The sequence below is a fragment of the Rattus norvegicus genome, chromosome 4 (assembly GCF_021556685.1).
Source record: "Rattus norvegicus strain SHRSP/BbbUtx chromosome 4, alternate assembly SHRSP_T2T, whole genome shotgun sequence".
Classification (NCBI taxonomy): domain Eukaryota; kingdom Metazoa; phylum Chordata; class Mammalia; order Rodentia; family Muridae; genus Rattus; species Rattus norvegicus.
Genome location: NC_141537.1, coordinates 18,660,025 through 18,673,239, shown reverse-complemented (window position 1 = coordinate 18,673,239; position 13,215 = coordinate 18,660,025).

Below are 13,215 nucleotides of genomic sequence, written 5' to 3'. Positions count from 1 at the left end.
GAGATCAGAGGACAACATTCAGGATTTATTTCTCTCCTTCCACTTTGTGAACTCTAGGCAACAAACTAAAGTCCTTTGACTTGGTGTAGAATGCAAGTCATTAAGTCATTACTGCCCCCCCTTGTTAGTAATAATTAGCATTTTCCACCGTGACTAATGGTTAAAATCTAGGTCCTCACACAAGTAATCTAAGTGTGCTATCACTGAGCTATGAGGTAGCTCCAGCCTTTTGTAATTTTGCTTTTACTTTAAGACATGGTTTCCTTAAGTTATTCATGCTGGCTCTGGTCTCACCATGTAACCCATTTAACCTTGAAATTCAGATCCTCTAATCTAAGCCTCCCAAGTCTTAGGATTACAAGTCTAAGCCACCTGATTGCTACATGTTTTTAAAAACAATTTTATCCATCTTGTGATATTCAGTTTATACTTTAATATTTATATAATGCTTAGCCACTCACAGATCTGTTCAGTCTTTTAATTATGCTACTGTTTGCCATCTGGGGATTTAAGGGGATTTAAGGTGCATTACTCAAAGAATGCACCTTAGCTTTAAAGATAAACAATATAGTCCATAGAGTAAGTAAAGGAATACATTCTAGAAACAACTCCTGAGTATTACTTAGATATTTCTTTTGGAGACCAGATCTGGAACTTGTTAGGTATAGAGGTGCAATAAATAGGAAAAACAAACACAAAAAAATAAAACACAAAAAACCAAAACCACCAAACAAAAATAACAAAAGCACACTCTCAGAACAAATATACTAAAGCTTCTCTCTGTCTAACTGCTATTTAGAGAAAGGCAGGCAGAGGCGGAGGAGAGAATAACTGGGTCTTTGCAGAAGTCTCAAACATGAACTTTTTCCAACAGGTTAACTTTGGTGGTGGTGTAACCAGGGAAAACAGTGGCTCCAAGTTTTGTAAGCAAATAGTCTATTTCTTTTATAACATAGCACTCATTCTACAAGGGACTTCTTGCTTTATCGTTTATTTGAAGCATTTTTATTTTATTTTATAAACATCAGTGGTGAAATGTGATGTTTATATGAGAAGCAGAGGAAAAACATAGTGTTGATATAAGACTTCAGGGAAGAAACTATCATTCCCGGAATACAATGTCTATGAGTCTTGCTTAATTAGGAAAGGGCAGATTTTAGGCAGCCTACAAGATTAAATATATGAAGACAGAAGAATGATAAATGCCTCTCTTCTTTAGTCTAGGATTAATTAGTTGAGTCTTTCTTTAATGTGGTTCATAAAAGGAATGTCATTGATTGGGGAAAATGAAGCTAAAGGGGCAATGGGGAAGCCACATAAGGAATGGGCACAGCACCACTACAGACATGTTCTTAGCTGAAGCTGTGTAAATACAATCTAGAAAGTAAATAAAGATATAAGTGCAGTGTTGTTCTCGGAGATCATACAAGAAATTCAAGGAATGGATGCTGTCTCTGATCCTGTTGTTTCCTTTCCTTTCATAAAAACTTCTATACACATAAGGAGTTATTGTATTATGACAAAACAACAACAATTCTTAATTTCATTAATATTGGCTATCAGGGTTGATCTCACATTGTGTTCTCGCCACACAGTCAAATATTTTTGTGTAAATATAATTTCAGAAATATATTTTTGAAGTATTATTTCATGATTGGGTCCACAGAGCATAAAAAAAAACAATAGAAAAGACTTCTAAGATTATTTCTAAGACACAAGGTGGGAATGGGGCCACATCATTGGTTGGAGATTTTGACTCCTTTCTTAAGTGATGGGGAGAATATCTTTAAAAGGTGAAAAGACCTTGAAGCAGTGAAACAATTAAATTTGTTCATTCTTATTTAAATGTCATAATTCCTGTGAGAACAGTCATTCTAAACTCCAAATACAATGGTAGACTTGATGTTGTATCCTTAGATATCCCAGAGACTAAAAGCTAAACTTCAATGACGATTACATACTTCTCACCACAGGAAATATGACAATTAACTTAGTGTCAGAGCAATTTTTCACCTTGATAAAACTTTTTCCTACACATTTTCTTAGTACTTCAGAATTTAAGATTTCACCTATATCCTTGTTCCAAATACAATAATAATATTCTGCTTGTATGTTATACATGTGGGATGCTTATATGAGAGACAATTTTATTCATTTCCCTGGGATTTCAACATTGATTTCAACATTTAGCATGTATAGGCCTGTGTTAGTTCATGTCACTTAATTGTGTAAATGTAATAATGTATTTAGTTAGCTTCGACCAGCTATTTGAAGGTGGCCATGCATATATTATTATTTTATTTGCTTTATTCATATTTTTGAAGAGAGCTGCAAATAACATTGAACTTCTGATGGCTCTGCTTGTACTTCTCCAGTGCCCCATCAGACCCAGAGCCCAGTGCCAGGTCCTTCAGTACTCTACCATGTGCACCACACCCAACTCCAGGAATACTTTTTTTTTTTTAAGAACAGGTTTAAAAACACCATATTTATTATTTAGTTTTTGCCAGAAACACACAGAAAGGCATTTTGCAGTCCAAGTTCCACAAGGAGTAGATAGCAACTATGTAATTATACAGAAATAGCATAAAGGTTCTACCTTTCCTAGAGTGTTCTGTGCTGTGTTTTATGACACCACGTCGATAATACTACTCTTTACTTATTCTTACCACCCAAGTTAATTCCAAAGTATCTTACAGTAGCAACCTAGCAACCTTTTAAAAAATGTCTCTATATAACATTTGATTTGCAACTTCATTTTTAAAACCACAAACGTCCAAAGATTCCACACTACACATTAAATGAATCTAGAAATTTACAAAGGACTTCAAAGAGTGAACTGTTCATATTTCGAGACAACTCATAAATTACATTGAGATTGGTTGCAAAGATCAAACTAGGGAATTTCTTTGAAGTTATTTAGCTAGTAAAATTTGCCAATCTGTATTCAACTCTCTTTTCTGAGAGTGATATGACCTCACAAGAAGAAGAAGAAGAAGAAGAAGAAGAAGAAGAAGAAGAAGAAGAAGAAGAAGAAGAAGAAGAAGAAGAAGAAGAAGAAGAAGAAGAAGAAAGCATAAATTAAACATAAATTATAATTATAAGAAATAGTAAGTGAGGCCACAATATTGTATTACATTGTATTGTGGTATCTATTTTGGTGAAAATCCCAATAGCTCATTTTGTATAACATGGACAAAAAAAGTCATCATCGATAATTTACTTAAATAGATAACATCTTTTAAAAATAATAGTTTATCCTTTTTTGAATTATTTTTATTTGTTTTTTATTTACATTTAATATGTTATCCCCCTTTCTGGTTTTTCCTCCACAACCTCTCTATCCCATCCCTCCTCCTCCTGCTTCTATGAGGGAGCTCCCCCACCCACCCAACCACTCCAGCATCACCCTTGCACCCTAGCATTCCCCTATGTTGTGGCATCGAGTGTCCACAGGATCAAGGGCCTCCCCTCCCATTGATGCCAGATAAGGTAATCCTCTGCTACATAGGCAGCAGGAGTCATGGGTCCTTCCATGTATGCTCTTTGGTTTGTAGTTTAGTCCCTGGAAGCTCGGGGGGGGGGGAGTCTGGTTGGTTGATATTGTTGTTCTTCCTATGGAGTTGTAAACCCCTTCAGCTCCTTCAGTCCTTCCCCTAACTCCTCCATCGGCGTCCTCATGCTCGGTCTGATTTGCTGTGAGCATTGGCATCTGCATTGGTCAGGTTGCACAGCCTCTTAGGGGACAGCCATACCAGGCTCCTGTCAGCAAGTGCTTCTTGGCATTAGCAATAGTGTCTGGGTTAAGTATCAGCAGATGGACTGGATCCGTAGGCGGGCAATCTCTGGATGGCCTTTCATTCAGTCTCTGCTCCACTGTTTGTCCCTTCATTTCCTTTAGACAGGAACAATTCTATGTTAATATTTTTGAGATGGGTAAGTGGCCCTTTCTCTCAACTGGCAACAATGCATAACCTCTGGATATGGTCAAATAACCCTATTTAAAAATGGGGTAGAGATTTCAAAGACCCTTAGTTAATCCTTCAAGAATAAGGAAGGCCAAAGTGTAAATGTTTCAGTTCTACTTAGAACTCAGAATAAAATAATCACAGGAGGTAGAGAGGAGGGACCTGGGAGGGAGAGTGAAGTGGAGGGAAAAGAGGGGACAGGATAAGGTGTGGGAGGAGATAATGGAGATTACAGAGAGTCAGGGAATTGAATGGAGGTGTGTAGCAGTGGGGGATGGGGAACTGGGGGTAGAAAGTCCCAGATACCAGGAAAGCAAGAGGATCCCAGGACCCAAGAGGCATGTCATTAGTTTATCCTTTAAAGTAGACATTATTATTTTATTAGTATGAACTGATGATGTCACATACACTGACTATTTTTGTATGTTTGTTTTATGAAACATTAGAGATATACACATCAGACTAACATTTATTACCACTTTGAAAACATACCGTCAAATCAAATCTATTTAGTCAAAAGCCTCTGAATTTCTTCTGAAGAAGTTCTTTGTGGTTCTAAATACATTTTACATATCCCTTTTACTTAATGCATTGCTAACCACAGCTAAACTTGGAAATTCATAATGTATCACTGAAAATACCTGAATAAAGAACTTGGTTTCAGGGTGTGTGTGTGTGTGTGTGTGTGTGTGTGTGTGTGTGTGTGTGTGTGTGTGTGTGTGTAGAGGTATTTTAATCCTGCAACATGGCTGTTCTGATAATATCCAAAGACCTTCTAGGTCTGTATGATCTGGCTGAAATGCAGACTTGCCCATAGTACATACTGTCAATCCCTCTGACTATAATCCTTTAGTATATAATTAGGGGAGACAAAATGATGAATCAGAGAAAGATTTGACAGAATGATTCAGAGGTAGGATACTCCCATGTCTCAGGAGAGCAGATGTTTAAGAGCAGTGCGGAGGGAGGGAGTCAGTTGACTTCTTTCAAGCATGGAGTTCACTTTAGTCAGTTGGGAATCAGTGCTGTGAGTGCACTAGAGTTGAGTTCATTTGTCAGTTCATGCTGTTCAGTACAGGTCAGAAAAGGCAGTTGAAGCCAGAGAATAAGGAGCCCATAGATTAGAACAAATTGCAAGAGTTAATTTGAGGCCAAGCAGAAAAATTCAGAGAGAAGCTGGGGGAAGTCTGATAGAATCCGTTATCTTGAAGAGGAGTTTGAGCGAGAGCAGTTGAGTTGCATTAACCAGTCAGGACTTAGAAAGATCTAGAAAAAGTGAGCTTATTCAGCAGTGAGCACTTGAGATGACAATTACATCTGGCAAATAAGTTGCTTGTGTGTGTGTGTGTGTGTGTGTGTGTGTGTGTGTGTGTATACAGAACATTCCTGCTAAATCTTGCCAACTATTTAATAACTTTAATATTTTAAAAATAAATTCTAAGCATTATAGATGAACAAGGCATGTATGCAATTAATTTAGCATAAAGTGTGTATTTAGTTCTAGTTGTTTTTTTAATACATGCCTAAAGTTAAGTATAATAATGATATTTATTGGTAAAATAAATTTCTTTTGCTCCCAATGTTATAGAATGTTATTATGAGGCAAAGAGCAAGAATTAAAAATCATAAGCTCTCAATTTTGTGAAACTAATATTTTTACGTAAAGGCAATCGTGTGACGTTACCACTGGGGAGGCATGAACAAAGATCAAATTTCCTCAGCAGAGAAACCTGTGTTGGACCAAAGAAAGGATACTGAGTTAGATGTGAAGAGATAAGGAAGAGACTCTTAGTTGCTATGAAGAGACACTATAGCCATCACAACTCTTATAAGGAAAACATAATTGTGGCTGGCTTATAGTTTTAGAGGTTTAGTCCATTATCATCACAGGAAGCACAGCAATGTGCAGGCAGACATGGTACTTGAAAAGGAGCAGAGAATTTTACATTCCGCTCTACAGGCAGCAGGAAGTACACTGATTTGAGCATATAAGACCCAAAGCCCACCCCCTAATCATGTACTTCTTCCTACAAAGCCACACCCAGGTCAAGGCCATACCTTCTAATAGTGCCACACCTTATGGGCCTAAGGGATCTTTTTTATTCAAACCACCATACTACCAGAATCCAACTTGGTTAAACAATGATGTTTGCTGGGGTTATATGCAGAATTATGAGTGAGGAGCTACTTACAGAAGCAAAAATGACTCAAAAACAGTTGCATCACCAAAAGCTGACCCAGCATGGGTGAAAGCACATGAAAGTTGAAAATCTTGAGCATACTGCACAACTTGGAGGCAGCTCTGCAGGTTAGAAATTATCACTTTGTTGTAGCCAATTTTGCCTGAGACTCTTCAAGGCAGCTAGAGTTGTCTGAGCTTTTCTCCCAAGGTCCCTTACTCTTCATATAAACTTCCAGGTGAAAAAGCCTAGTGAATTTACTTGGTTTCTGGAACTTCCAGAAGCTAGTGAGTTGTTTGGTTCATAAGTGTTAATGAGATTCTCTGTAGATTGGAATATTTCACCGGTCTTTCATACTGAGTATTAAGGAGCTACTTTCCCAGATAGAATCTTTTATTTCAGAGAAAGTTACTAAACAACAGTAAAAATAATTTTAAATGAATAATAATGTTAATGATAAGTGCAAAAATGAAATGGAAGGTAAAGGGCATTGTGAAAATAGGATCATTTTTTGGGTAGAGTAGACAAAAATTCCTATTTGAGACACCAGATCCAGGTATAGCATTGGAGATATCGGATAATTGGGAAAAGTTCTAGGTAAGAAATATACAAATGTAGGCAAAATAAAATGGAGTTGGGAGACTGTTGGAATATGGAAGAGGAGAGATAGACACAGAAGGTAGAAGAAGATTGGTAGATGGTAGGTAGTAGGATTGTGGAAGAGGATGTATAGGTCAGAGTTGGTTAGCATTGGAATAAGACATGTAGATCACAGTTGGTAAGAATATGTAGAAGGATATTACAATTAATTAGGATACGGAATCAGACATATAGATCACGGTTAGAATGTGGAAGAGAAAGAGTAGATGACAACTAGTTATAATATGAAAGAGGAAGGGTAGACTATATATAATTAGATTATGGAAGAGAGTAGATAGACTGTCATTTGTTAGCATATGGAAGAGTATGGTTAGACTACAGTTGGTTATAATTTAAAAGATGATGTCTCTCGGTTGGTTCGAATATGGAAGAGGGTGGGGTAGATTCTACTCAGTTACATGGGGCCTGTGTGCTATAACCGGGGTAGAAAATGGGAGGGACAAAAAGAGATGCACTTGTAGAAGGAGCAAAACCCAAACCAAGTGGGGTTTAACTGAGCTGACCACCAACTGTTGCTCTTGAAGTAAGTCTTATTTATACCCACATGGCTGACAGAAGAGAATGTGTCAGTCCTGGAATTCTGCCTGTTACTGATCTAAGTTTATCATATGAGGACATTTCTCTCCTTTTTTAAATTTCTTTCTGCTTTCTTTAGGCACCAGGGACTTTGTGTGCTGTGCTTTGTGATCTGTCACTAGTGCAGCTAAGGATTCTCATGATGGCAGATGATAACAGAGCCATTGTGTTACATTACACTTTTATTGTTATTGTTATTAAAGTAAGGAGACAACAGAAACATATTTTAAATGAACTGTGTACAAAATAGAGGGCTAGGAAGTGAAGGTGAGAAAAGGGTGTTACTACCTTACCAGAGTGGTGGGTGGATGGGAGGTCTTGCCCAAAACAGGTTTGATTCCTTAGTGGACAATTATAAAGTAAGTATTGGGTATCATGTAATCATTTTATGTAAATTGATGAATTGGGTCAAAGTTGATATATTTGCAGAATAGCATTCTAAAGTGAGATGAAGACTAGGTTAGGACAAATTGATGGGTTCTACTAAAAATAATAGAGGTCCTCTAACTTAATGTTAACAAACTCATTGTTTTGCTGGCCCAGAACTTTGGCTAAAATGGAGTCAGAGGGATGACCCATGTTGAATCCAGTCTCTTCTGGGAAAGAGAAACTGAAGTTCTGCACTTCTTAGATGTCTTTGTTTGTCTAGGTGAAATAGGATTACTTCAGCAGAAGTTTGATGATGGTCTCCTGCCATCCTAACAGCCTCGCCTCCCACAAAATTTTGCTTATAGCCTTCCCTATTCCTTGCAACAATTGTTTTAATGCTCTCCCACAACTCTCCTTAAACAACCCTTTTCTTTCAGCCTCAGGGTATCTCTGGAGATCTCATTCTCTCACTAAGCCTCACATTGATCATCGATCATTTAGAAGCTATTAATAAGTATTTTGTTTTGACTATGTAAGGGTACCAAAATCCTTAAAGATTTTAAATGATGTCCAGCAGGCAATTGATATAATTAAGCATACACAAACATACATGAAATATATAGAATATTGGCTTAAATGGACACACATATACAACAAAGAAACAGAAGAGGGTTACATGCACACTGTCATTTAGCTATCATGTGTTTTGTAATTTTGAAAGGACTTTAATAAAAACATGTATCTGTTGGCCTTTAATTGTCCTAAAGCCTCTGTTTTGTTTTGGTTTTTTTCTTCAGTTGATACACTTGATAGTCATGGTGTCAAACAAGAGAACGTCAATATGGATTTCATTTGTGCCCTCGTGAATTCAAGTCAATGAATCCAACCAGAAGTGATTTTTTCTTCTCATAAATGAGGGTTTTTCTTGAGTGGGTATTATGTGTTAGTCAAAGATAGGGACACAAATCTTAAAAATTTCCTAACTTCTGATGAACCTTCTTAGTAATGGAATTATATTTAAACTAAAAAACCTACTAACTAACCAAACCAAACCAAACAAACTGTCATGAGGATGAATAAATGTAAGAAACCAGGATTGGGGATTTAGCTCAGTGGTAGAGCACTTGCCTAGCAAGCGCAAGGCCCTGAGTTCGGTCCCCAGCTCCGGAAAAAAAAAAAGAAAAAGAAAAAGAAAAACGAAAAAAGAAAAAAAAAGAAACCTAGACCTTCTCAGCAAATCTACTCCCTCCATAGACAACTCCATCTCGTTTTCAAGTGATCGTTCATTAGCATTTAGACTTCAAGCATTCAGCCAATAGAAACAAACAAACAACCACCATCACCACCAAAACAAAAACCCTAAAGCAAGCAAAGAACTAAACACAGAAAAATCCCTTCTAGCCAACTGTCCTTGGAAGTCACTATTCTCTATTTGACGTTTCACTTTTACACCAAATTAGTAACAAACAGTGAGGCCATTTGTTTTACAGCTGGCGCAGTTAAAGATGAAATCTTTGCATACTTCTTGAATTATCTCTCTTGTTTTGCTCTACTCGGCATCTAATTTCTCTGTCTTTGCATTAGGAAGTGAAGCTTTTAGAGATTTTTACTACACTACACACGTAGTTACTTGAGCTCTAGTCTCTTTCCAGTGGATTTCACTTAACACCAGTGAGAGCTCATTCCAAGTCACCACACTGGATCTCATGAATTGCAAAGTTTGGTCACAGTGAGTTTTTGAAGATGAAGGAGAAAAGAGTAACTGATAAGGCAGGCACATTTTCTCCTGGATGCCTGACACCCATGTTTATTCATTATCCTTTATGGATCCTTAAAGCTCTTCAGGAGAAAAACATCTCAAGTATTACATGTCAGCAATACAAAGCGATGACAAAGTCAGGCATTAGGCATTTTAAAGCCCTCATATTAAAAATTCCTTCACTGGGTGAGGTGGAGGTCATGGCCTTGCTGTGCTTTCCAGATTCTCCAGAGCTTTAGAAGCCAATGTAAATGGAAAAATCCAGAAACTATTATCTAGTGAAAGGGAAGTCTAAAAATTGCCAAATAAGCAATGATGTGTAAAGAAACATTCTTTGAGCTGTAAATTATAGTCATATTAACACTAGCAAATAAGTAGTAAAATAAACACCCTGTGCTAATTTCCTCTCTCAAAAACAAACCAACTTTGCAGCTTCCTAGTAGGTTTAGAAAATGAGTGATGATTATTTTCCTCTATAGATATTTGTAAAGATTTTCTACAAATATGCATTATTACTGACGACTTTTTAAAAATATTTTTTAATGTTCAAGATTTAATATTATAACAATGATGTAAAGAAGTATCTTCCCAAAGACAAGTCAGTGCCTAGAAAATATACAAATCTCAGGGCTGGTGTGATGGCCAGTCAGTCTGAGATGTGCTTTGCACTGTGGGAGCCTGGGTTTGGTTTTCTAAACTCTCTATGAAGCTGCACACAGTAGTTTGTGCGTGGAATCTCAGACTCTGGCCGGAAGTAGCGGTGTATATGGAGCACACTGCAGTTAATGTCCTGAGTCTGTAGGCTACAGGATCAATTAAAGACCTAGTCCCAACCAAAAAGGGTGTGATAATATGTCACCTATAACCTTCAAGTGCAACACACACACATACACACACACACACACACACAAACATGTATATGAACATATGAACATGCATACATACAAAGGTAGGCATGTATAAAACACACAAATATACAGAGAAAAAGTCATTAATTGTTACCTGGTATTATCATTTACCATCTGTTCTTTTAGCAAAATATTACCCTTTGCTCTAAAAAATTGCCTAAACTCTGGTGTATGTTTTGACTATAATTTGCATACACAGATGAATATATAGAGTTCAGACTAAAATATAGTGTAAAGACAGTTTTAAAACATGCTGTTATTTCGATAAATGATAGAACATAAATGCTTTAAGTGACTACAAATTATTAATTCAAGGGTAAAATTATTCTTTCAGTCCAAGGTTATTCTGACAGCGAAGCATTTCATTTAATATATATTTCAGACTGGAGAGATAGCTCAGTGGATAAGAGCACTGACTGCTATTCCAGAGGTCCTTCGTTAAATACCCAGCAAACACATAGTGCTCACAACCATCTGTAATGGAACCCGATGCCTGGTGTTTCTCCCAGTGACATGATCACAGTGATACCAATGTTTTGTTTTGTTTTTTTCCCACATTCAGGATTTGACACGTTCACTTCTTTTTACGTTCTTCTGTTGAACAGTCCACAAGGGAAAACTTATCTCAGAAAGTGTCCAGGACTTGGGGGTGGCAGCCATGCCTGCAGTGACTGCTACCCAATGTCATAATGCACTAGTGGGCATAATAGTCCTGAGACAACACAAGACTCTCAGAGACCCTGGATGCCATTAAGAGGAGCAAGTAAGTGTTAGAGAAAGAGAAGGATGTGAGAACAATGAGGAGAAGCAGAAGTGGAGACTCAACTTAGTGAGGAACAGACTGATCTAAGTAGCCAGTAATGTCACCTGAGACCATGGTGAGTTCTGAGCCTGTGCTGCCATGGGGGGCCAGGTCTGGGTTTCTGGCACTGCAGCAGCATGGTCTCAGAAGACAACCATACCAGGATCCAATCTACAAGCACATCTTAGCATGAGCAATAGTGTCAGGGCTTGGTGTCTGCTTATGGGATGGATCAGACAGTGGGACGGTCCCTGGATGACCTTTCCTTCAGTCTCTGCTTCATTTTTGTCCCTGAGTTTTCTTTCGACAGGACCAATTTTGGGTTAAAATTTTTGAGATGGGTGGGTGGCCCCGTCCCTCAACTGGGGCTATGTGTATCTTTTGGAGGTGGTCTCTTTAGTTTTCATCTCCCCAGTTTTGGGCATTTCAGTTAATGTCCTCCTCATTGGGTCCTGGGAGCCTCTCACATCATTGGTGTCTGGGACTTTCTAGTGGTCCCCCTTCTCCTTTCCCTACTGCTCATATTTCTAATCTCTCTCTGGCCCTCTGGACTTTTGGGTCTGAGTTATCTCACTCATCATGATATTTTTTAGATCCAACCATTTACCTGCAAAGTTCATGAAGTCATCATTTTTAACAGCTGAGAAGTATTCCACTGTGTAAATGTATCACATTTTCTGTATCCATTCTTCCATTGAGGGACATCTGGGTTCTTTCCAGCTTTTGGCTATTATAAATAAGGCTGCAATCAACATAGTGGAGCACGTGTCCTTTGTTATAAGTTGAGCATCTTTTGGGTGTATGCCCAGGAGTGGCATAGCTGGGCCTTCAGGTAGAACTATTTCCAATTTTCTCAGGTCCTGCCAGATTGATTTCCAATGTGGTGGTAATCCCACCAACAATGGAAGAGTATTCTTCTGTCTTCACATCCAGTATAGGCTGTTGCTTGAGTTTTTAATCGTAGCCATTCTGATAGGTAGAATTTCAGGGTTGTTTTGATTTGCATTTCCATAATGACTAAGGATGTTGAACATTTCTTTGTTTCTCAACCATTCAAGATTCTGCTGTGTGCCATTTATTTCTTCATTTCAGCCATGCAGTACTCTCTTTATAATGTCTACCAAAAATTTCAATTTTATAAAATTTCTATTTTATGTCACGTGTCCAATTTTATTGTTCTAATTTACTCATATTTATACTTTCCAAAAGGATTGATAAATTGATTCACAAATTAATAAATGGCTATGCATTATCTCTTTCAGCAGTTTTGTAATAACCAGAGAATTTGGATCCTATTTAATTGAAGATAAAATTAATTCACAGAACTGTTGCCCTGATAAAATGCATTTAAGTTCTATATTTCTAAGCTGAACGTTATACTAGATAGGGATTTAGGAAAGAAGCAGTAGTTAATTACCAAAACACAATGTATAGATAATTTTTATTGTTATACAACATATCACACATATATATCACATATAAACATATATACATACATATACACATACACATACACATACATATACAGTAAATACTTGTTCCAAATTAATTTAAATATCATGGAAAAATACATATTATGGTGGATTGAATATGCATGGCCAACGGGAAGTGTAAATGTTTGCCTTTATAGGACTTTCCTTGGTCATGGTGTCTCTTCACAGCACTATAAAAGTTGTAAGCTACTAAAACTTTTACCTTGACTCCTAGCATCGCTCATTAGCTGAAATTAAATTCTAAATTCTAGTGAAGCATATGTTATAATCCGGAAAGTCTGTGGAAAGTCAGGTCTAGTGTAGAGATTCATTTTCTGATTTCTTCCAGCTAGACTTCTTTTCTAAATGAGATTTCACAGTAAACAAGGATGAATTAAATCATAAGGAATAGATCATGTCATTGTGAAGCTGCAGTATTGAGCCTAAAGAGTCACCCCCACACTGTCACTCCTCCATATCCTTTGTGACCGTCTGTAGACTGTACCTGTGGTCCAACATAT